At 37.5% G+C, this 25,290-nt stretch overlaps 1 protein-coding gene across 6 annotated transcripts in view; it reads right to left on the minus strand.

Annotated features, from left to right (window-relative positions):
* Window positions 1–25,290, minus strand: part of LOC125691354 (poly(rC)-binding protein 3-like) — a 470,720-nt gene that overhangs the window by 362,812 nt on the left and 82,618 nt on the right. For all 6 annotated transcript variants that reach the window (XM_048940627.1, XM_048940628.1, XM_048940629.1 and 3 more), the window contains exon 2: window positions 5,896–6,034. The gene's annotated coding sequence lies outside the window, so the exon portion shown is untranslated. The remainder of the gene's footprint in view (window positions 1–5,895; window positions 6,035–25,290) is intronic.

A 25,290-nucleotide genomic window follows, 5' to 3' on the forward strand; every position in this document is an offset into this window, starting at 1 on the left:
TCTGGCTATGAAGTTACAAACCTCTGGTGCTGCTTTTCTGAATACTAAAAGTCCTGGTTATCTCCCTAACATTTACAAAATCTTCACTTTTTCTGTTTCATTCCAGTGAATTACAGTACTACTAGAAAGTGGGGTCCCTGCAACAAATTCCAGGACAGTGAATCAAGCAGCTCTATGGATGGCTTTGCTTACCAAGTTACACTGAAGATTCACTGCTTTAGCCAGAAGCTGTATACGATACCTATCAAACTTCCTAAATAAGTCAGTGATCAAAAAAGTGATAATCCTTTCTCAGAAAAACTGTCCTCATTCAGATCTTACGGTCTCTCATGGCTCGTGATGAAAAAGTTAAGCCTCAAAGCCTCAAAGCCAGTAAGAAATATGCATATAGCCAGTAAGAAAAATGCATATATATATATATATGTATATATATATTCCCATCATAGCACTAAACATTCTCTGCATAACCTCTTCAAACCAATTCCTCTTTCCTAGTCACTTGCCACTGTTATTCAGAAGCGTAAAGCAGTATGTACGTATTTTAGAAAGCAAGAGCCATTTCTCTTGGGGCTAGTCTTGCTTGTGATCTACAAAAGACATTTCTAGCCCATGCCTTCTGAAGAAATAGCCATAATGTTGCATATGAACTGTGTAAGACACAAAGATGTACTATGAGATATATGAAGAAGACTAACTCAACAGGACTCTGTTCTGGGCAGCAAAGTTTTTGTTTTGAATTTGCATCGTGAGGGATCTCAGATCTAACTGTTGTATCCTACGATACAGGTCTCAAACTTGTTATGTGATTTCCTAGTCTGTGAAAATGCCTATTCTACCTCATAAATTTACATATGCCACTATGGTCCATTGGACAAGGGGCTAAGTTCCTCTCTGCTGTTTATTGGATTAGTTCAACAAACTGACTTCAAGTAACCTGTGCCATTTCATTCCAACAAGGAGTTTGACTCAAGCGTCTTGCTAATGCTTTTGATCTCAAACACCAAAAGGCCATAATTTTCAAGCTTAAAGGAATTAACATGCACAGTTTCTATGGCTCAGAAAAAGCAAAAAATAAAATAAAATAGCAGTGTTGTCAAAATAAGCACGTAGATGACAGTTTCAAAGTACAAATTATTCACTCCTAAGCACATATGAGGCTAAATACTATGGCAGGACACAGCAATATTCTTTTTGAAGCTTCTCATGCAGCAGATAAATGCTGCACTCTTTAAACTCTGACTCATAGAAGGGAGCCCACTGAAATTACGGGGGCCACTACCACACTGTGATGTTACCTACACCCGCAGTTCTCCATGCAAGACTAGTAAATACAGCCAACCAATCTTAAAGAGCAGCTGATACTACACTTACTTTTTGTACTCCCAGCAGAGAAAAATGAATTACACAAAGAGAACTTTAACATACAAGAGGTGCATAAAAAGGTAAAACACAATATTGCTGTAGGCCTGGATTAGTTTTGCATGCTTAATTATTTTTCTGAAGGAGTGGTAATGAGCAACCATTACTTAAATTAGCCAGATCTGAATAAAGTGTTAGGAAGTGTTGAAGGACCTCTGATCCGAATGGGGACTGCAATGACAGGGAAAAGGCCAGGCTGCCAATTAGAGTTCTGGTGATTGAGTAGAGAAAGAGGAACCTCTTATCTGTACTGCTAGATTTTTAACTAGCTATTATCACATAAGGAAGAAAAACACAAAGCTTAATTGTAAATAAGCTCCCTCACTAAAACAAGCACACATTTCTCAAAATGCAGCAGCTTCATTCCCCAGAAAATAATATTAAGGAAGGCAATCCTGGAGCTAGCACTTTCTTTTTTTTTTTTTTTTTTTTTTTTTTTTTTTTTTTTTTTTTAACTTTCCAGAACACCATGTTCTTGCTGGTTACCTATCTGAAAATAATGTGGCAGGAAAAAACAACCAACCATAATGAAAATTAAAAAAACAAAACAAAACAAAACAACAACCCAAAACATGAAAAATACTAGAAATGAAAAACTTGACCAAAAAGCATACTGCAAAAAAAAAAAAAAAAAAGTCCTTTTTTTTTTATGAGTGTTTCTCAAGAATACTCCTTCATTGTCTTTTCTTCTCTGTTACGATCTGTAAAGATCTCAAAAGTTTCTACTGTAATAGTTGCAGAGCATAAAAATATTTTCGATGGGACAATGAATAGGAAGGAACGCAATAATATTGTCCAGTGGTATGGAGAATGTAAATCACATCTTCAACAGAGCATAATCAAACTGTATTAAAAACTGTCATTCAGTACATCTATAAGCCATGTGCAGGTTAAAGCCAAGTAACACCTTTTTTTTTTTTTCCAATCAAGGTAACAGTATTTGATGAAGCTAACATGTGAGTGAATTCAAACGGCCAACCAGAAATAAAACCCAAAATATTTCTACTGCAATATTCTGGAAAAGAACAGCAATTCTTTTGTGAAAAGTCTCTAGGGGGAGAATCTTAGCACTATACATTGGTAGGATAAGAAATCCTATTTCTTTAAGTGGATTCTTCATTACTGGAGGAAATCTCAACCACATAAAAAATGACTTGTCTGAATATGAAAAGTACTAGTAAGAAACTTACATTCAATGGATGCTGAAGTTTTCTCTTACTAATTCTTTGTCTGTGAAGTCCCACAAACATCACTGCAATCCTGACACAACATCTAAGCCCCAGAGACTTAGATCTGCTCCGCATGCACCCAACAGGTGTGAGGGATCTCACTCCCAGGCTCTCCTCAGCCTGAGCTGGCATGGATGCCCACTTCCCAGAAGAACTACAGGCTAGACTAGAAAATGGGAGTAGAGAATGGCCCATTGGGCTCATTGCAGCAGTTCCAGAGTGAAAAAAGCTGTAAATAGCACACAGCTGGCTGAGAGCTTAATGAGAGGAGAGCACAGCCAGTGTCTGGGCAGCTTGACAAGTAAGGAAAGAGCCCTGGGTTTCTGGGCCAGCACTATGTCAAACAGGACTTGCAACAGGTGTGAGGCTACAGGGCACGTTCCCCACTTCAGAACTGAGCACTGGCAGCAAGCTCCATTCTGTGAAGTCTCACTCTGCCCCCCTAAACCCTGCATCCTCATCAGTTGACCTTGAACAGAAGTGTCCATAGCATCCTTCTCAGGGGTCTGCGTTTGACCCTCCTCAAGCTGGAGCCAGCACGGACTCCCTGGGTTCACACTCCCCTTCTTGAGTAAGGGCACGAGCAATAAGCTCCCAGGTAACCATCTGGCAGCACTGACAACAGCCAAGCCTGATAAGACCTTTCCAAAGACCCTGCTGTGGTGACCTACCTCTGGAGAAGGGTCCAGACTCTGTAGCTTGTAGACACTGGACTGTGTTCAGCTTTTGTTACGGGCTATTTCAAGGCAGGTTCTGCTGCGTTTGCAGGTTTCCACCCAATCCTGGCATGCACTACAGAGGCAGATTGTATGTTCCAGCCCCATGTCTTTATTGAGCCTTCCTGGGACTGGCTGCTGAAGACACCTGTTTCAGTCCTAAATATGACAGCAGAGAAGCACAGAGACTACATCCTTCCCTTTGATCTTACACGTAAAGCATTCCTGGCCCAACACTGTAAATATTTCACAATTCTCCCACCAACTGCAAAGGGAAGTGAATTGCATTTGCTATATTGTGATTTAACTCTCTGTACCTTGCAGCTGAGGACAGAAATGTTCTTGTGATAAATTTCCTTACCATTAGATTACAGGCAGTAACAACAATGAAGAAAAGAACAAACACTAGAAAAAAAGGAGTGCATTACTTAGACAAAATAATAGAAACCATAAATCACTGCAGTGACAGGATTAAATGTGAAACCTTTAATTATACATTTAATCATTTACCAACTTGCTATTTTCCCTGCAGTAATGTTCATGAAGCTTCAATAAGTTTTCAGCAAGAAGAGGATTGTATTTTACACATTGATTTTAAAAGCAATGCACACAGATGGTTTTAAGAAAAAAATTAATACTAACTTTACTCTTCAGTTATGTTGACACCTTTACTGAACATCCTTGTTGTTCTCAGTCATAGTACCCCTCACTTAACGACATGACTGTGTGAATGCATGTCAAGCCCATGTCCACTATACAGATATTATATAAAATGAAATAGAACTAGGAAATAAGTGGTGATTCAGAAAGTAAACTGCAGTATTAAAATCACAGACTGTAATTGCATTGCTGAAGAAGACACTGCGTTATTTATGAAGTACTGACGAACCCGTGCCCACAGGCTGTTTCTGCTCTACTGCTTTTTCCACAAGGAGGCAAGAAACTGCTGTGAGATGAGAAAAATGACTCCCTAGTCCCTGAACAGTTTTTCCTATGGATTCCAGTGTCCAACAGCAGAAAGCAAGACTGGTTTTTCTTTTGCCATTGGCTTCAGAATTGGCGAGGGAACAACTTGATTTCTGCAAAAATTATGCACATCAGCGTAATCTTTCAGCACCCTCAGAGCAGTATTTATTGAAAACAAAACAAAACAAATTAAAAAAAAATTAAAAAGAAAAGAAAAAAAGAAAATTACTCTTCTAACTGGGGATTACGCCAAAGTCCAGAAAGCTTTCATGTTTACACAGACCCCCTCAAAGAACACTCAGTATGAAAAAGCAGACTTTTTTCAAAGTCAAAACATTGCTTGTATGCTAAGAGAAACAGCCTAGTATTATACTAAACACATCATCGAGTAGCAATTGTAAAGGCACTATTATACTGCTGGATATTGTACTGCATATCAGGGAGCTGCTGGCAGGAAAATATTTGTCCTCTGGAGCACCCTTCATTTTGTTTTATCATGTTGCAGGTTCTGACAAATTGCTTTAAGATTCTTAAATGGGGTGGGGTGACACACAGCTGAATTCGTAATTCAGCAGCACTACCTTCTCTTAAAAAAAAAAAAAAAAGAAAAAAAAGTGTTCAGTGGGTTTGTGTTATGGGGAAAATGAGTTCATTATAGTCATTCAGTTTGATTCAGTTTAGGCACAGAACACAGAAGCAGACAAGAACCTTGCCACTATGTAGGGTGCAAAGATGAGCAATACTGAACACAGTGGAAGTACACGCTCAGAGTGACTTTTGGCTATTCTAATGGAGGAATGCAACATTTTTATTGTTGTCTTTTGCAAAGACACAAGACACTTCAGATTTGAGTTGGATTTTTTTCCGTTTTAATCATACGTTTGGATTTTCGTATCTTGTTGAAAAGTGAATTATCTGTAGACAGAACACTTGAATCCAATGGATTGGCTTGTTATAAACTGGAGGAAATGCTCCAAACTCTGCTGTGGTATGTACCTCTACAACATTTTGGAATAGGTAAACACAGAAAGAAAAAGGGATCATAAAATTCAGTTTTGGCTATCACATAAATAGACTTCTCAATTAGGTAATTTTTCCATTTAATTTCATGAGCAAGAAAAAATTGCCTAAACAAGGCATGAAACATATCTAGATCTATAGGAGTCTAACCATGCCAAGAATAAAAAAAAAAAAAAAAAGATTTTTCTTACCTTCTTTTTTCTTTTGGATCTCTTTTTGAATCACAAAGAGTTTGGACAGTTTCAGTAACAGTTATTTATTCCTGTATCACCCACTCAATTTGAAAAGGGTCCTCACAGCACACATACATTAAAAGAAACATGACACAGAACTGTCTATTCTATGAAATCTGTGCTGTAGGCCTAAACTGAAAATATAGGGGGTGTCTGTCTTCGTATTTCTGAACATATGTGAGTCTCCAGTGGGAAATTTTTACAACCTTTTTCTCAAAAAGTAACGGAGAGAAAATTTGTGAGGCAACTCTTCAAACAGGATCTCTTGCTGTATATCTAATCCAAGAATGAGACACAGGGATGTTTACTCACCCTGCCAGCAAGATGATCTGTAGGTCTTTGGAGGTTTTCTTTCTTTCCTTTCTCTAGTCCACTTATGCATCAGGTGCCCTTAAAGATAAGGGACAGCCAAGTGACTTTATGTTTCTTGCCCTGGGTTTAAGATGGTTCCCTGTGACAGAGAGGATAAAGAGACCAAATAAGGTGTATGAAGACCTTGGAACAATCATTTCCAGTCATATCATAATTCAAGTTGTTCCTACCTCCTGCCTTCAATAGTAGCTAATATAGAGGAATAAAATGACAAGGAGTTTCTGAAAAAGCTGTCTGCAGGGATCTTTGCTTAGAAAGTGCTAGAATCGCTGAAGCTGCCCTATTCAGTTGTGGAAAGATAAAAAATGTGAGGAGAGTTTCCAAAATCTTTTTCTATCTGATAGCAATCAGTTCTACTAGGTAATTGTGCACGTTCCAAGTATGTTTCTCTTTCATCTATGTTAGATGTATCTACTCTTTAGTTTCTATCCAGCTGTTTGTGGCAATGGCTGTGGTCCTGTCTGAAATATCCATTCAATACCACCATTCTCAGCATATTCTCTTTCCTGTATCTTCTTTAAACTATACTTTCTTCTTGCTTTTCACTTGATAAGGTATTCCTTAATTTTTTTGTTTGTTTGTTTGTTTGTTTTTAACTGCAAACTCTTCCACTTTTGGGATGAGCTGGTCAGACCTCAGTGTATTTAAGAATGGTGACCAAATACTTCTGTTTCCTTCTGTTCTGCCATATAGCACTAATTGATCTATGAGAGACCATGATAATCTTCTTTTCTCCTCCTTTTTCTTCAGAAAATTGGTGAATCTGGTGGAGAACTGGAAGAAGAGCTGTTGAATCGTACAGATGAATCACATTCTCTACAACCCCTTCACTGCCATGGCTGGGTCAAGTGGAGAAAAGCAAACACAACTACCCCAAATATATTACAGTTAAGAGCACTATTAAAAGTAGAAATATGCAAACATCCAGCTTTGTCAGTTTCAGAGCTTCCCTCAATAATTTTCCAAACCATAAACTGAACAGCCAAGAGAGCAGAAAGTTTAAAAAGAAGGAAAGAAAAGAAAGAAAACCAACCAAGAATTATTTTTCATTGCCTCAAAAAGCCTAAAATGCAAAAAACTTGTAATAGGGGGCAACTTTAGAGGTAAAAAAGCAAAATTCTCTTCAGAGATTTTTCTGTTAAGGTCATGAGTATCAAAATCTATCATCTCACTTTAGAACCATTATAAAGCTACTATAAATAAAGTCTCCTATACGGCACCTTGTCACTGATTCCTATTTCAGTGTACTCAGCACTGCAGACCTAGAAACTTCTTAAAATAAACAGCAGTATTCTCTACTTACTGTACTTAAAAAGGAGTCAGGACTTCTGTATTTTTAAGATACTTATTGTAGTTGCTCATTGAGCAAATTATTTTATTACTGTTCAGATGAACGCTACTTTTATATCAAAATGTAGTGTAATTATGACAGCTGTAATAGCTTACCCCTCTATTTACCACAAATCGAATGAAGTCATTTTGCTGAATTATTTCTTAATATTAAAAATTTGAAAAATTTGAAAAAGAGCAGTAATTGCTCTTAAAACTGGTCCACTACTTTCCATGACACTTTTAAATATATCAATACAATTTTCTTGGGTAAAACAGACTGTGCAACTGGAAAATATAATACACAGTCTACTGAAGCTATTAGAGAGCTCAAGGTTATTGTTCAAAAGTTCTGGCTCAGAAGAAAAATTTGCAGAAAAGAGAAAAATTCTTGACATATTCCAAGTAAATATAAAAAAAAAAAATAGTAAATTTACTCATATGCAAATACAAAAAAAAAAGTGGAAGTAAAATATTTATGTATATTTCAGAATATATTATTATGCCTTGCTTAAAATATTTGGAAAGAACGATGGACATGGTAAGAAGATGATCTGAAAAATCAAAACATCATTTTTATTGATTTTTTTCACAGCTCCACCTGAAACGTGTCTTCAAAAAAGCGAGAGAGCAAAAAGGCCCAAATGAATGAGTTGCTTGCAGAAGGCTGCCTCTGTATCACACATGATCCACCAAATAAATCAAAGCAGAGGTAAAGCATGGACAAAGAGGCAGGGAGGGTTACTTGGGAGCAGTGCAGAACACCACTTTCTGGCCATGTGGGGTGAAATTAAGGAAGTCGGGCATCAGCCAGACTTGAAAGAGGTGAGAGAAACAAGGAGCAACAAGACAAGCTTCTAGGGAAACACTGGCAGCAAAAGGAAGACTGATGAACCAGTTTCTGGGAGAAGCTGATGAATCTCCATCTTTGGAGATATTTCAAAGTCAACTAAGCAACATCCTGCCCAACCTGATCTAACTTTGCCTTTCTTAGACTAGGATGTTATTGATGGCTTTCAGAGATCCATTGTACCCAACACGATTCTGTGATTCCGTGAAACGTTTAGTGTACTTGCTGTTGATTCCAGCCTTCACAAATGTACATGAACGAGCTGGAGAGGCCTCATAGGGGCCTTTTATTTCTCTCAACGTTCCCCTGGGTGGAACCAATGGGATGGCACTGGAGTACAGGCACTATAGTTTTGTCAAGTGCATGCTTCATCTGTCTCTCCTTCTTTGCTTCTTACCATTTACCTAAGAAAATGCAAGAGTTTTGCACCATGCACTCTTCAATCCTTTTTGCACCAAGCTCTTCAAGCAGCCTCATTATTCAGTCAAAATACCATTGATTTGGAAATGTCTGAACAAATGAAATTCTGGCTTGCTGACCTCACTGAGAAGGACAATCAATTCCTTCCTAGGGAATTTCCAACTATGTTACTAACACTGCTTGTTCCCTTCTTTTATTTCAGAGCCATTTGATACAATTGGGCACAACTTCTGGCATTGCACATACACAGCTTCTTTTGAAATCAGAGAACTTTGCTTAAGATGCAGACTTTCAGCTTCCTCTGATTTTAAAAAGAACTTAGGAGCACCCGAGGACAATATTTGTGTCATGGTTAACTAGAGTTAACTAGATCAATCTATGCCCGTGAAAATTTGAATCAAGGAAATTGATATAAGAGATACAAAAATAAGATGGTGTGCCCAATTACGCATCTGCTAACAGGGATTAAAAGCAAAGTTAACAGACTCCTTTGTTGTCTTCTTTTTACGTCACAACTTTTAAGTGTTTCCAATGTCAATCTATAGAGTTGTTTCAAGAAAATTGACCTTTTTTTTTTCCCCTTCTCTCTTTCCAAGTTTACATATTTAGAGAATGGACAAATAACTTCCCCTGGGATCAATTATGCCATGGTAGACACGCAACAAAATAGAAACAATATATGCTATATTTGTTATATGCAGAAAGCAACCTCCCAGGCTATAAGTGAATGTTACTACTTATTTTGCTGTTCTCCCAGCAGTGTTGAACACCAATGAATTGTGGATACAACAAATATCCAAAAATGGCTACTGAAAGAGACATAATATTAAGCTCTTAACAGATAATAGCTACTGCTGTACACCCTTACCCTTTATGTTATGAACAGTATGTAAATTATATTTATGCAGAGGAAGCCAGTATTTAAAACTCTTACATTTTTCACAAAAATAGATTTTATTACAGAAAGCAGTGCCTTCCCATAAGAGATTTACAATTGATTAAATAGGATGGCTCGTCCTAAAACACTTACATGATTGCATGCAAAGAAAACAGATGGTCTGTGTTACAGTAATTTGATTTCTTCCAGTAAACATTACTCATGATACAGAAAATGCTTACATTGATCTCTTCCAGAATGATGAGTATGCTTTGCTTCTCTCTTTAAATGAAGCCTGTAATTTTGTTCAAGAAATAGCACGGAAGCTCTGGTTTCCCAACAAATCAAATAAAATCAGGTAGTCTAATGCATCATCCCTCACTTAAGAGCCTGATAACACAGAGATTCATTTTAACCTTCCACTCTCCCAAAAGAGCTTAGCATAATAGTATGATCTTTTCTCATTTACTTCTTTTGTAATGCCACTTCATACTCAGAAAAGAACACTTCTATTTTCATCTACCTTCATAAGAAGACATATCATATATCAAAATACAGAATCTATGCTTTTCTGACCACATCCAGCATTATTCTTCTTATACAGCTACAGGTATATGAACAGAAAAAATCTTGCTGAAAGGTCTCCATCTACCCACCTCAAATTAATTTCCATTACTTGAATCAAACCAAGAGCACTGTTCAGGAAACTTTGGTTCTCAGGTTTTCCTGAATAGATTCTTCTTAAGCTTTATGTTCTGAAGCACTAGATGCAGTGTGATCTGCCTTTATAATGCAGACAACCCTTGCAAAGTAGCCTAAATCCTTGAAGACCTTGGATTCAAATAGCCGGTGGGAACTCAGTAGTTTATTCCTACAGGGTGTCAGTTGGGGCTGATAAAGGGTACATGACACCTCTCACAATTCTTTTGCATGTGTGAGTACAGACAGACCTTCTCAAAGCCACAAATTTAATCTCTAAGAGTACATGCTTAAATCCAGCCCTGTTCTTTAGAGGGGTTTCACATAGAAAATGTTGTTCCACCATTTTCAAGTAATAACATTCCTGCTGGGATGTATCCCTATTTGTCATTATCTTGTCTTGTCCGATTACTGTCGCTTCACCTGACTGGCCTGGACTTACCCCATCCAAATGAAATAAGGGCACAATCCTATTAAATGCCTGCTGGGAACACCCTAAGCTGCTGCTTTTGTTGGTGGGAATTAAGGGTTCTCTGCACATTGTAACAGGTACTCGGATACTTGAGAAATTGGACTCTTAATTAGATATTCCCTCATGACATAGTGTGATTATTTAATGTTCTGACAAGATGCCTCAGCAAACTCTCAGGCCCTGAATAAATGACCTTAGAAGAGCTCTTTGCCAACTGTGATTCTGTGAAACCTTTGTCATGCTTGGCCATGGAAGCAAACTGCATTTCATGAAGCTTAAGAAATGATTTACCTGATGAATTGGCTGAATTATATACAACATGAACTACTAGCCAGGCTGGTGATGTCCAGTTTTCAGTAGCCGATCTTTCTTTGTCCCTTTCCTAATCTCTTGCACGTGCCTTCCTCCCCAGCCCTGCCATGCAAATGTTTGACTATCCCGCTTGCTGACAGTGCTCAGCAGTAGCAGCAGTCCTTGTGACAACATGGGATGATCCATCCTGTAGCCCACAAGTCAGGTTCATACTGCCAGAGCAGTCCCTTGTCATAAATTTCCCTTTCTTCTGCTTGGCTCATTGGTATTATAATATTTGTTACTCACACATAAATTTCCAGCTCAAGCCTATTAATCCAGGGGCTGCTCACATTTTTTAATCTGTATTAAAAAAATTAACAAAACCTCAATGGAGTTAAAAAATCTGCCTTGCAGCTAGAGCAATGTTATCAAACACATTAATAAAAGATACAATAAGCATGAAAAACAAAACGTAAATAAATAGAACAGTGCAGACTGAGATAGTATATTACATAGAGAAAGCAGGTTTAGTAATTTTTCTTTCTACCGTTCACTTTGCTTAACACATTTTGGCACAGTCACTTCAGAGGAAAAGGACATCACATCAAATGTCTTCTATAGGATTTTAGCAAGAGTTCCATTCTGATGACTAACCCTGGATCAAGTGTGCAAAATTGTGGTGCTTGGCAATGAGTACTCAGCTACCCCACACTGCAGAGATGGATGCTAAGGAAGCAGCCTTTAGGCCATCCACCCTTTGCTCCCACAACACTCAAATACCCACCACAGACCCAAGGACTGCAGTCAGTCTGAATGTATCCAATCAGAAGAATTCACTGAATGGAATCACTCACAGCCCCCACCCAGATCCTGTACCCAGACAAGATTCTTGCTTTACCTGCTTGCCTTTTAGGTAGGCTTTTTTTTTCGTTCTTTCATGAACAACATTTCCATCAACTACATTTTTTTTTGTTGTTTTCAGTACAACCTTGAATTGTGTCTTATCCTCAAATCCACTTCCACAACGAGGAATCTAACTTCAGATAAATCATTCTACCAACACATTTCCACTACAACAAAAACATTTCCCTGAGTGCTTTATGCATTCTGGTAAGCATCTGCTTTGCTAGGAGTGGATTAAATAACACTGCTTCTATTATTCTAATAGTTTGTGAGATCATATAAAATATTTATATTGTCAACTGCAGGCAAAATGCCTATTCTGAGTCATGCTCCAGAAGCTCAGCAAGATCTTATATTGATAGAAAAATACCTCACTTTAAATAATTGGGCAATTTTAGATATTCCTTATTCTATGAATCTCAAGTAATTGTGCTGTTTCCCCCTTGGGAACATGATCCATTTTAGTAAGAATTATTTTCCATGTTCAAGGGTTTCTTGTGTACTAGTAGAAACATCTCCCCACATCATGTGGAATCATAGGGTCAACATAAATACAACTATGAAAAAATACAAATGCTGTCAGTAAAGATCAGTGTTCTGTCTAAGCTTCTTCACTGCATTATATCGGGCACCAGAGATTTTTCAGTACATAGATATGAAGAATTTGCTAAAGTCTCAATTTGCAGCTGATTTCCAAATTTACAAAGAACATGCAGTTATTTGCAGACTGTATGCACCAAATCCTACCAATGTGATAAGCTGGTATCAATCTTCATGTGTGAGAATAATATTTATACAAACCGAATCTTTGACTTAGAGTCATTCTCTTGACTGTATTCAGGTTTCTCTAGCTCACTATGTAGCATGACTGCTTTAGGATCCAAAGTCTATCTCCTTTCATTTGTTTCACCATGCTCAAGTTCTAATTTAGAGCATCTTTTTCTTAGAACATAACAAACATTATGGTTTCCTCACATTGCACAATTACACACTGCAGGATGGTTAGCATTAGATTCTGCAGCCAGCCACTGTATGTTTTCTTACTCAGTTTTTTGCAGCCCCAGGAGACTGAGTCACGAGGAAGAAGCCATGAGCCATTCCTGTCCAGAATTTCCCCTGAGTAGCAGCATTTTCACTCAGTCTGAAGCCATTAAGGACAGTTCACTGAATCTGGATGAACCCTGACATTCACTTTGTCTCACCCTTTCCTCAGCTAAGGAATGAGAGCATCAGCAGCAAAGAAATAGGAAGATGGAAGGCAAAGTGGCATAAGAAAGAGTGTATTCTGCTTCCCTTTCAACTGGCAGAAGGCATCAAAAGCAATCCCACAGCCAATCCCATGCAGCCTTTCATGTGCTAAAGACAGGGAATCTCCCTAAAGGTGGATGTCTCAGTCAACAGTCAAAATCAGCTGTCAGGCAGATGTTCAAGCTAATTGCATGTTTAGTGGCTGTGGACAGTCTTCTCCGTAGTGTCGTTCTGTCTACACATACATCCAGAGACTACTCTGGGTCACCTTTGGCCAGCTCTGGTCCCATTGCTCCCAGTTTTCCTGACAAAAATAGCCACACAGTTGCTGTTGGTGTGTGAGGTTCACCCCCTAGATGGAGTGGACAACCCTCATCTTCCAGCCATGCTCCTTACAGTGGCAGCATGCATGGCCATGGGCAACAGGTGGAAGGAAAGCAGGCAGGAGACAAAGAGATCTGCCACTGCCACATAGTAAAGGCAGGGAAGAGGGTAACACTGCCCATAATTTTCAGTGAGAAACTGGGCATTAAGCAGTGCCTGCTTTTTCTGATTCCTCCCCACTGCATGACTCTGTTCCTCTACTTGCTGTTTTTATAGGCACCTCTGACTGCAGTGTTCTCCAGCACTCTGTCTCTTTTGTCTCCTGGGGGCTCCCTTCTCTATCCCCTTGCTGATTAGGAGCGTCCCCTGAGCAGCTCCCATCACTCTGATTGCCAGTCCCATCTGTCCAGGCTTCAGCCTGGTCAGGGCAGCCACTGAGATTCAGTGCAGTTGGAAGGGAAACTGAATTGTCCAGTCATCCTCATTGAGTTGAGAAAAGGACTGAGATACCCAATGCTCCTAACTTCAGTAGGTCCAAAAGCATAATGTTGACCTTACTAAAAATCAGGATGGTTTTCCAGGAAAAAAGCATCACTATTGTTATAGTAATCTGTGTTGTGACTTGTTAACTTCCCTCTTTTCAGCCAATGAATGCAAAACTGCAATAATTTCAGTCTAAAAAATCAGCCTTGAATGTATGCCAAGTACACATCTCCCCTTCCTTGCCCAGAGACCACACTGACTTTGCTCACATCTTTAAGATCCCCTATGCATGTCTCCTTACTGGTTTCATTTCCTCCCATTTTCTCAACCTGACCCCCATGCTGACCCTCATGTTCCTGCACTCCCACCAGTCCTTTTCTCATTTTACTATCCTCAGTAGAGCAATAAAACATGGCTAGAAAATTGAACAATGAACATTCATAACCCAGCAAGCACTCATCCTATGTATTAGGTTTTAAAGTGATTTTTCAATAGAGATTTAGCAGCTGCCTTCCTAGTGGATGATAAAGCATTCAGCCAAATAGCACACCCTCTATTTTACTACTTTTAATTATACTAAAAATTCTTAAATAAAATAGAATAAATTCTCACTCATTCAAATCATGTAAACCTGTTTTGCATAGCACTTTAGCAGTTACGATGTGCTATTAAAATACAGAAATCATCAAATTGTGTTTATTGCTCAAGAAATAGTTAATAATATAATGTTCAATAAATACAGTTTTCAACAACATGACAGCACAATTATCTTAGAATCTATGAAAATTCATTTCAAACTTGTTCCATGCCTGGGTTTCTAAAAGCACTTCCACAAATCCGTTCCTCCCTTACCTCCTTGAAGAAGACCCCAGGAACAACAGAAATCACTGCTGTTTAAGCAATCACATCTTGCCCTTCAGCAAAACAGAAGAGCATCTCACATTATTACAATGGAATAGTTCAGTTGAAAGGGACTTATGAAGATCATTGAAGGCAAATGACTGACCACTTCAGGGCTAACCAAAAGTTAAGTCACATTACTGAGGACACTGACCAAATGCCTCCAGAACACTGATAGGTATGGGACACCAGCCAACGTTCCATGAAGCCTGCTGCAGTGTTTGACAACTCTCATGGTAAATAAACTTTTCCTGATGCCCAGCCTGACCCTGCCCTGGCAGCTTTGTGCCGTCAGTGACCAGGTCACAGCCCGGCACCTCATCCTACTTCCCATCAGGGAGCTGCAGGGAGCATTGAGGTCATCTATCAGCCTCCTCTCCAGACTGGGCAGCCTGAGTGACCACAGTCTCTCCCAATGGAGAATCCTTTCCAACATTCCCACAGATACCTCAAGTTTCCTGACTGTTCCTTCTATTTTAAACTGAGAAACAACTTCCCTTATTGCATAGACAAAATCTTAACATCAGACAGTCTGACAATGTCAAGATCCTTACTCCCAGCATTAAGCATCTAAAGCTGAAACGTTAGCAAGGCCATACTCTATATATGAATACATTTAGCCTAAAATTTAAACTACTCATAACAAAATCTGATACTGGGGAAAGGAAATATTCCAGCTAAATTCCAACAACTATAAAGAAGCAAATACATATCAACTATTTAAATAAGAACTGCCATGTCAGGGACAAAAAGAAACCTATTGTTCTTTGAATTTCCTTATCCTAAGATCTGCAGTGGCAGCACACTGACAGCAAGTAGAATTCTATTGATACACCCCTTATCCTGCTGGCAAAATAAGAACGAGGTTCCCTAAACCTGATTTTAATATTAAAACATGTTCAGAGAGAGTCTTTTCTGGGTTCTCTCGGAATGTCTTGCTTGGTTTTATGGCATGCCAGAGCTGACATAATTCTTAATCAGGGCTCCTTTAAAAACTCAGTGAATAGATAATAATATGGAGAAAACTAGGACATTAAAACTTTGATTCACATAGCACATGTCTCTAACACTTACCATACATTATGCATAGCTGTACTATATTTTGAAGGAAACTGCTGTGACGTGTTTTCAGTGGGAGATATACACATGACTACAGAGTCTACAGCAGTTCAGAAAACAGATTCTGATCAGTGAAAGATGTTCAGATAATTAAGCAGAACTGCAAAAAAGGAATACTTTGTCCCAAACGAGAAACATTTGGGATTGAAGGAAACACCTCCATAGTAAAACAGAATCCATGTATCTCATAGGAGTTACAGTACAGGTGCCTCAGCAGCCCAGTGTCAAGGATGTGTAGATCTTCTAAAACTCCAGTTTGCTGTCTGAAGACTATATCACTGGAAATACTCAAATTCCAATTGGAATATAATAATGACCTACAGCTGCCTACATTTATCATGTTATTTTTGCTTTTTAAAGTGACAAGAATTATTGACAAATTAGTATTGACTCTGATCTCTTTAACTGTTCCGTAGATACATTTTCATCCTTATCATTTACTTGACAGTGTTAACACTATATCCCTCCTTTAATGATGTGACCGACTTTAAAGATTCATAAATTCATTACTACAGTACATATCAAGGTTAAAAGAGGGAGAATTCCCTTATCAGTATGAAGGACTCGTACAGTTTGCAACAATCCTAGATGAAATTACCCTTTTGTCTTTCAATAAGCAGAAATCTCCTTCAATGGCAAATGTTCATAATGGACTGTTTCATCTTGGCAATCATCTGAACAGCTTCTAATGTAATTAAGGCTTTAGGACAAAGTGATCTCCCCGTTAACAATTAAATATTTATGTTAACACACACATCACTTAATTGGCTTAACATATCAAAAGGTATTAATTGATTGTTCAGTGTGGAAGGACTAGAAAAAAAGCCTAGCACAGGTTTAAGTCTTTTCAGTATTAAATACTAGATTAAAAATTGCAGGGCAGATACAGAGCATCAAAGACGAGATAGTGAGCAAGAACTAAGACAAATGATATTTAATAATCATTAGTTCTATGGTGCCACTATGCTAACTGCTAGCAGTACAAACTGTAGGACAAGAAACTAGGAAAACCACTCACAGAAGTCATATTAACAAATGCTGGAAATAAAAGAAAGAACATGAGCAGAGATAAGAGAGATCCTTGGTTCAACAATAGGTCCATGTACTCTTGGTCATTAATCACTGCTGAACACTCGATTCCAGAGCTCTGCCAGAGAAGCTGTAAGTGGCATAATGCTATCTATGTCAACATGAACTGCATAATGAAACAATATCTACAGCCTACATCATCTCTACAAAGATCAAAAGAATGTATCACATTTTATTCAATTATCTGGCAGAGATAGACAGAATTTAAATATGCGAAAGCCACACTAATTGGAAACATCCCTTTCAGGGTTTTTTTCAGCCTTTTTTCCTAGGGAATTAGAAGATATCTCTGACGGGGAGGAGGTGAGAATTTATCTGAATAGTTGCTAAAATTAACTTAAATATGCAGTTACAGGCCATCTCTTCTGCTAACAAGCACTTACTGATACCATTTTACTTAGTAAGAAGCTGACTTCTAGACTAACAAGTAGCTCAATTGGGAACATTCAAGCAGCTTTGTGGGGAAACAACTTAGGGATTAATCTTTTATCCTCTACTTTTTGAGATCTTACAGACCCTACTATTAAAGACTGATTTTATTTATTCCTCTATCAAAGGTCAGAAAAGAAAACAAAAAATTAACAGATACTGAACAGTTGATGTTCAGTACCAATTCAAGGGACAAGTGTTTGACATAGATATTTGTGATTATTACTCTGTTAAACAGCAATTTGTAAAAGATGGTTTTTGAATTTGCAAACATTAGAAAATAAGGCTTGTTTAAACTATAGTTTTAATTCGTTAAGGTGGTACAGACACTGCTACAAATGCAGTCTGGGATTTTCATTTTCTGGCTACCTTTGTGGTTTTAACCTAGGCCAGATCGTTCGAGAAACACCTGTGACAACACAGAGTATACAAAGGGAAGGGAATAAAGGAGTGGGATGGAAGGAAGGCAGAAGTGCTTCCTTTCAGTGACACTACAAGCTAAAAAGTATTTGATTTCATCTCCACCCTTTTTGATAGCAAAGCAGAAAAAAAAGTAGATGGGAGAAAATTTCTCAGCCCCAAACCAGAAACACTTCAGTCTGCGTTCCAAAACTAGTTGCAACATACTTCAACTAAAGGCATACTTCCATGATTTGTCAATGAGATACAAGAATATAATAACTTGCCAGAAATTCTATCATCAAAATTTGAGAATCAAAACCCTCTTAATAGGAAAGCATCCCGAAGTATGAGAAACAAATATCTCACAAACAAAAAAGAATGAAGCCTGGGAAAAGATAAGGCAGTTTAAAAAATGGAGCAGTAGTCTTTGTAAACAGAAAAGAGAGACAGGGACATAAATTTGCTATGTGTAATGTCCCAGAAATAATTGTGTACTCATCACAAGTTATTTCTGAATTCTGACAGATAATGCTCAGAAATACAGTCTGTGTTTTATTCCTGGCATCTACTTAATAAATTATATTAATATTTATCTCAAACTTCAATGAGCTTGGAAAATTTTGCTGGTGGTCATTACTATGCCTGCAACCACGACAAGGCTCCTCACAAAGTATAGAAGCAGCTGCTTACAAATCTTTTTAACAGAATGTTCTCTGCACATTCACTCTATTTGCAACGAATGTTCTTACCACAATTTGCTTCAAAATAGATTAAGTGCTATCATCAGTTTACCTGTGTTGTGTTTTCCAGGTAAGAACAACATTTGATCTTAGGGGAAGAAAAAAAAAAAAAAAAAAAAAGAAAAGTAGATGCTAAATAATTATTCACAATATCTCATTCTAAGATCACCTCAGCTGATAACAATTTCTTCATATATAACGTAAGTTCCTTACAAATGGCTGTACTGGGTCACAACATATAGTGTGATACTCTGTTTCTGACGGTTCATGGGAAAACAAAAACAAAAGTAAGTAACCATGAGGAAAAGACATTTTAGTAATTGGAGGCTGTGGGACTCCCTAGGCCTGGACTGTTTTACTGTTTGCCCTTAATCAGTCTTCAGAGATCACTTTTAAATAAAATTTTCAAATTTATATTGAAAGCATATATACTTTCATCATCTAAAATATTTTAGAAAAAAAGGTAATTCCTTATGTTTTAAAACTTCTGCTTTTTTTAATATATAAATATATATATATATATATCTATATCTATATATATCTATACATCTATATCTATATCTATATATATATATATAGATATATATATATCTTCTGCTCCTTGCATTGCGAGAAGGACTGAATACTTGTTTTTTCCTTAACATTAGTTTTGTATTTCACCATACCCATCTCAGTTATCTTTTTTTAAGTTGAAAAAGTAGGCAATAAAATAATAGATTATATTTAGTGTTGAAAAATTCAAAGGAATATATATAGAAAATACCCGCTAACTGTTCAAACACACTACTGGGTCTTGCTGTTGAGGAAACAAGCTTCAGAACCACCACGGACAGCTCTGTGAAAAAATCCAGGCAGCTGCGCTAGTGGTCAAAAAGGCACGTATGATATTATTGATAGAAGAACAGAGAAGAAAACGTAATTAAAACATAATTTTAGAAGAAGAAAACAATTTTAGATTATTATTATTATTATTATTTTAATGCACTTGTAGGAATTTACTAAAACATAAGTAGTATCCTTGTCTATAATAGAAATTATTATTATTACTCTTATTTGTCTTTATTGTGTTACTGTGCAAATGGCGCGAATCCAGGCTTTCACTGATGCACACAGTTCTGCTCCTCACTCTGTGAGAAAGAACCGATACGTAACAAGGTGTGTTACACACTACACCACACAGAGATCTCAATGGACAGTAAGACTGGCCCGACACAAATTGAATGAGGTTTAATGAAGATGATTATTATGTCCTGCATCTGGGAGGGAATTATCCCAAGCAGAATTTCTCGCTTGGATATAGCACAGCTAGAAAGAACCTGAATTCTCAGTGGAGAGCAAGGTGCTCACGAGCTGACAGTGCATCTTTGCAGCAAGAAACCAACATGGAGCCTGGAACACATCAGAACAAGTAAAATAAAAGATAAAAAATGTCACTATTTCACTCTAATTGGCATTTGTTAAGTCATAACTGGAATAATAAGTCCAGTTTTCAGCACTCAGTACAAAAGACACACTGAAATGTTGGATATGGTGCAGTGGAGGGCCACCAGGATAATCACAGAGTTGGAGAACTTGATGCATGGTAGAAGGTTGAAGGAATTTGGCTTGCTCAGCCTGAAGAAGAGAAAGGGCAGGACCGAGTCTAATCATGTTTTCCCAATACCTATAAAGTAGATATAGAAAAGATGGAGATATTCTTTTTAAAAGGACACAGTGACAGGACAAGAGAGAATGTGCATGAAGTACTTCAAAAGAAATTGCATCTGGATATAAGAAAATGTTCTTCACTGTGGGAACAACAAAACATTGGAATAGGTTGTCTTTAGAAGTGGCGGAACCTCCCTTGCTGGAAGTATTCAGGACTTGTCTTGCTGGGACAACGATTAACACAGTTCAAAACCCTGCTTTCAACTGAGCAGATGGGCTCAGGTGTTCTCCGCAGGTGCTTCCATGCAAGGCTTTTCCCTGTTTCTACACAGGAGGGCAGCAGGCACTATGAAATTTCTGAAATAGGTCCCAGAGAGGGCAAGAAGCAGCAGAGCAGCACTTCTAGCAATGAAAAACATATGATAGAAGATTGAAAAGGAGAAGATAGAGATTTCTTGGTGCTTCATGAAAGACTTAGAGAAGATGGAGAAGATACTCATTTTTTTTCACAATGCAGGAAAGAAGAGGATATTAAATCAAATTAAATCAATTAAATTAAATCAATTAAATCAAAGGCCGAAGTATTTTTACCAACAAAACTTAACTGACCCATGAAACTGACATAAATTTTCTATGTATCAAAAGAATAAAACAAATCAAAAGGACATATTAAAATGAGTCCACCAACATCTGTTAATAGAAGAGACGAAGACTCCAAGCTGACCAGACACAGGACAGTATACCACTGCAATGATCATGGTTTGTACTTGGGCCTTTTTTAAAAGGATTTCTTGTATTTGGAAAAGTAGAGTTCATAGGAGAATGGGAATGTTTTACCTGAGAAATTTCTGCAGAAATACATTCTGGTTTCTTTGCTGCCATGTCTGACTCAGGAAGACATTCACCAGCTTACTGAATCATTCTGTCTTTCTTTCCTTCTTGTTTTTTGTTTGGCTGTTTTTTAGAGTGTTGTTGTTATTTTATTTATTTATTTTAATAAACCTTAATTCTCTTCCTTTGGAAAAAAAAATTAAAACATATTCTTCTGAATAGCTAATAACAACAACCAACATTTGGCCTATTTTTCAATTTTAACTGATGCTGAGAGCACTCAGATGGAAGAAGGATCATGCATATGACTATAGCAACAGTGGGAATTCTCCTGGCTTTATAAATGAGAACCATGGCTTACCACAGGGAAGCCACAGAATGCCTTAAGGCCCCCACTGTAGCAGGCTGTCTGAACCTGCTGTGCAGCAGGATTTGTTTCTTAAAATTCACAATTTACATCTTTTTGCCAGAAGGGAGGTTACACCTTTTGCTATTTAAAACGAAGAAACAAAGTGTAGATTTTATCAGTAGCCTTTGGTAAATATTTCTTTCTATCTTTCAACTGAAAGCCTCTAAAGGGAACTTAATTCAAAGCTGAAAGATGAGTTCACATGCATTTTCTTGGTAGCATTTATGCAGCGTGATACTGCAATGGTGCTCCAACACAGCAAGCCTCTAGTTAGTTCATTGTCACTGTGACATGAACTTGTGTTGCAAAGTAACTAAGTAGTCTGATGATAACAGGAGGGGGTTACAGGACATAAATAACCATAATAGCTAGAACCAAACTCCATCTCTGATGGGATCAGTCAGAATGCCTACTGGTTTTGTTTCATCTGTAATTTTCTGTTCCAAGTATTTATGAGTTAATATGGGGTAGATATACTGGCATCAAAATTTCTCTAGGTTTTTACACAGTAGCGATACATTACTAACACAAGAGGACTGACCGCTGAAATTGCTACTTCCTCAGACAAAATCTTTTTGCTGCTACATCTAAATTTCATGGATGCTTTTTGCTGTGATCAAGTACCACAATCAAGTGACAGTATGATGAAACACATCTCTGAGCCATATTCACAGGTATCCTTGCCCACCATTTTAACTGATTTTTATACTGCATGTTACATCCTTTCTGTCAAAATATTGATAAGAAATTCAAACATCCAGATTTGAGTCATTCACAGCACATGGCTCAAACACTCACTTCCCAAAATAAATGGCACAGTATTAAATTCCTTTCTCCTTTCCTTTCTGAAAGTCCTTCAAAAATCAGAGGTAACTCAGTGAGACTGTTCATATACAAGTATCTCATTTGTCAGATTCATTTTGAAGTATTATCACTCTTTTGTGATCAAATGCAGACTCTTGAAAGGATTCAATGCTGTTCACATAAAAATCTCCGGATACTCAATGAAAAATAAAAAACAACTTACTGAAATCTGCTCTATTCAAAGCTTTTGCATTAATTTCCTATTGCAATCATCTGCAAATTGCAATTTATCAATTTGTTCTGATTTGTGACATCGATTTGTGTTCTTCAGCAGATACACTTTTTTCTGCGTTGCCTTGGATGCACCACAGAAAGGATGCATTTCAGTTCTCTGTTAAGTTTTGGCCGTTCAAAAGGCCAAGGAACAAGAACACCCAGCAGATTATTTGCTTTTCAAATACGTAGATAAAAGAAAGTGAGCCAAACTCATGCACTTGGATAACAGTATTAATCTGGAGAGATTTAATGAGGAAACAGCAAAGTCAAAGTCACGTGGATGAAAGGTTGATGTGGAGCAGTGGATTTTATAAGATTCTTAAAAATAAAAAATCAAGGAGAGAAAATCTTACACTCAGTAGATTAAATAAACTCAACTGAATGCATTCATTTTTTAAAGATGCTCTCATTCATGAGATAAAGCAAATAAAATTATGAGAAAACACTACAATCCACAGATAAATATATGGTTTTTTAGCAGTGAAGAGAACAAATCATTCACTCTAAAATCAGAATCCATGGATCACATGTTGCTGTTTAAATACATTTTTTTTTAATTAAATCAACCAGATTATCATCATTCTGATTAAATTTAAAATACGACAGTCCCCTTTTGTTGCTATTCGGAATACATCCAACAAACTGAAAAAGGCTTGTTGATTTTTTTAGTCAAGATGAGGAGCTATTATAAGCAGATAATCAATGAGTTTCAGATATGCTTTTCAGCTTCTTAAACACAAATAGAAAATCAAAAATTAGGGAAGAATACAACTGATGCTATTATCCTGCTACCCTTACTGAAGTTGAATTTTCAATCATCATACTAAAAATTATAAAACAAAAATGTACAGTGTTCCACAGCAACTGTATTTAAAATACCACAAGGAGTATCCTTTTTGTAAAAAGGCTTTTAGAATCCATCTATGTTGCAGTAACGGAGGCATGCAGCAATTGATACTGTCACTGACATAAACTCTAAGAAGTATTAACAAGTGGCATCCACAAAATTCAAAAGCTACGGAATGTTGCAGCCTTTCCTCTTTTTTAGCTGTGCAGAATACAAGGACTTACGATTCTGCAGTTAATTTGCATGTTACCCCAGATGATGAGAAAATTGTTATTTTTGTTTGGGAATAGGGTTGTTTTTAAAGAGACTAAAAAGGCAAAATGATAATCAGGGTTGATTACTGTAAAACAGCAGGAACGCTCAGATCATACACAAATCAGTTAATCAGAACTGAAATTAAAGCACATAAAAACATATGAACAGTTCACGTGCAAGATTTTTAGATATTTTTCTTCCACAAATCACACAGGATGCCATACTGTGTATTTTGAAACATTCACAACTACAATATCAACTCGATCCCATTCTGACTGGTATAAACTAAAAGCCATAAAACATATCCAAGATCTGCTCCTTTTTCCAATATAACTGGGGGAGCTAAAGTCTTTTTGGGACAGGCCCTACTCGCACATGCACAAAAATCTAGTATCTAAAATTTGACATCAAATTGGCCTGTTTGTAACTCAACATCCGGCCATTTCATACAGGATTTCAGTTTACTATCAGGTTTTCCAATGTGATAGTCAGTCCTCCATTGCTCCCATTTAGCAATGCAATAGATGATGTAAGTAGCCTGAGTAAGAACTCCCTTAGCTTCCCTGATTCCTGAGTGGGCTCTTTACAGTTTCTAGCACAATTTAACCCAAACTTGTGGCACAGCAAAAATTACCATATTGTCATGGTTCTATGTTGTTGGTTTTTTTTCGTTTTTGGGTTTCAGTACATCGTTTGTACACTACATGATGTTTTGATGTGGAATACTGAAACCCAAAAACAAACAAAAAAAACCAACAAAACAACATAGAACCATGACACACATGAAATAAGAAAGCTGGCTGGGAGTCAACAGTTTCTCCAGATGTGTAAGAGAAACTAGCTCAGCTCCCCACATCTCCCAGGAGAGAAACCATTAGCTACCTGACTATGCTTTTTCTTCAACACTTTTCTTCTCTGGCAATCTGAGGTTTAGATAAGCCAACAGCTTAACCTGGTCATAGTTATTAAAAATTATGAGTCTGAGTCCAGAAATCTCAAGGCTAGGATATTAATACATTTCTTCTGGGCTGATTTTCCTGCCTGCCAGCACCTATTGGGTTTTCAAGCCATACAGTATTGCTATATTGCTGTTACAAATACTAGTCCTTATATCAGATGACACAGTGCCCTGGAGCATAAACCCCTGCATTTCCTCATCATAAATCACTTCATTTCATGCTCTCCAGGTCAATATTTGACTTCTACCTCAAATCCAATTCCACCTTTCTTCCACGGGCTGATGTTACTCCCTCCTCCTAGAACTCAAGAAGAGAAACACCAGAGAAAAGTTTCTTTTTCCTTTTCTGCATTAAGAGACAGAGGGAAGAGCAGGATATAGACTGCCTAGGATGAGGGAACACGCAGCAGAGAGGCATTAGGCTAAACACAACCTTCCCCTTTCCATTCCTTGTCTCTAAAAATATTTTGCAGTTTCCAGGATAGAAGAATAGCTATCAATGCTACTTTCAGTGGTGATGTTAAATACTGTTTTAACCCCATTTTCCAATACTTCCAAGCAATGTTTACAAGGGGCGATCATCAGCAGTGTTAATAACTAAGCTACGATTATTTGCATACTAAATTTGGTGATACCATCAGATTCCACCTTCTCAGCTGCAGATTCAGTTCACAATATTCTCTCTTCTTTGTCCACAATTTGTCTAAAATACTTAGATTTTTTAAAATTC

Source organism: Lagopus muta, chromosome 3 (genome assembly GCF_023343835.1).
Source record: "Lagopus muta isolate bLagMut1 chromosome 3, bLagMut1 primary, whole genome shotgun sequence".
Taxonomy (NCBI): Eukaryota; Metazoa; Chordata; class Aves; order Galliformes; family Phasianidae; genus Lagopus; species Lagopus muta.